Below are 1,342 nucleotides of genomic sequence, written 5' to 3'. Positions count from 1 at the left end.
TTAATTTTTAAAATCATATCTTTTCAAATTGTTTTCAAATCATATCTTTTAAAATTGTTTTCAAATCATATCTCTTCAATCATATCTTTTTAAAACCATAATTTTTCAATCACATCTTTTTCAAAATAAGTTTTCAATCATATCTTTTTTATTTCTAATTTAAAATCTTTTTCAAAAATTACTTGATTTCTTTTCCACTCTTATTTTCGAAAATCAATTAAGTGTTTTTCAAAATGTTTTCAAAATCTTTTACTTAAATTTTCGAAAATTACTTCCCTTCTTCTCACATCCTTCTATTTTTGGACTAACTCTATTCCTTAATGCAAAATTCGAACTCCATCTTCTTTGATAAGTTCGAATTTTCTACCTCTGTCTTCCATTTTTCTTCCTCTGACACCTAAAGGAATCTCTATACTGTGACATAGAGGATTCCATACTTTCTTGTTCTCTTCTCTTTCATATAAGTAGGAACAAAGACAAAGGCATTCTTGTTGAAGCTGACCCTGAACCTGAGAGGACCTGACCGAATTCTTCAAAGAAGAAGAAGACATGGCAGCCGAAAACAACAACAATGCCAACAATGCAAGGAAGGTGCTGGGTGACTTTACTGCACCTACTCCCAACTTCTATGGGAGAAGCATCTCTATCCCTGCCATTGGAGCAAACAACTTTGAGCTAAAGCCTCAATTAGTTTCTCTAATGCAACAGAATTGCAAGTTCCATGGACTTCCAATGGAAGATCCTCATCAGTTTTTAGCTGAGTTCTTGCAAATCTGTGACACAGTCAAGACTAATGGGGTTGACCCTGAGGTCTATAGACTGATGCTATTCCCTTTTGCTGTAAGAGACAGAGCTAGGACATGGTTGGACTCTCAACCTAAGGAAAGCCTGGACTCTTGGGAAAAGCTAGTCAATGCCTTCTTGGCAAAGTTCTTTCCACCACAAAGATGGAGTAAGCTTAGAGTGGAAGTCCAAACCTTCAGACAGAAGGATGGAGAATCCCTCTATGAAGCTTGGGAAAGATACAAACAATTAGTCAGAAAATGTCCCTCAGACATGCTTTCTGAATGGAGCATCATAGGTATTTTCTATGATGGTCTCTCTGAACTATCCAAGATGTCTTTGGATAGCTCTGCTGGAGGATCTCTTCACTTGAAGAAGACGCCTACAGAGGCTCAAGAACTAATTGAAATGGTTGCAAATAACCAATTCATGTACACTTCTGAAAGGAATCCTGTAAACAATGGGACTAATCAGAAGAAAGGAGTTCTTGAGATTGATACTCTGAATGCCATATTGGCTCAGAATAAAATATTGACTCAACAAGTCAATTTGATTTCTC

At 36.2% G+C, this 1,342-nt stretch overlaps 1 non-coding gene across 1 annotated transcript; it reads right to left on the bottom strand.

Annotated features, from left to right (window-relative positions):
• Positions 1 to 954: 954 nt before the first annotated feature.
• LOC130978106 (small nucleolar RNA R71) lies at positions 955 to 1,062 on the bottom strand. The gene has a single exon (XR_009085769.1). It is a non-coding gene; the product is annotated as a small nucleolar RNA R71 (small nucleolar RNA).
• Between the last annotated feature and the right edge of the window lie 280 nt (positions 1,063 to 1,342).

This window comes from Arachis stenosperma, chromosome 4 (genome assembly GCF_014773155.1).
Source record: "Arachis stenosperma cultivar V10309 chromosome 4, arast.V10309.gnm1.PFL2, whole genome shotgun sequence".
Lineage (NCBI taxonomy): Eukaryota > Viridiplantae > Streptophyta > Magnoliopsida > Fabales > Fabaceae > Arachis > Arachis stenosperma.
This window is presented reverse-complemented; position numbering and strand designations above follow the sequence as displayed.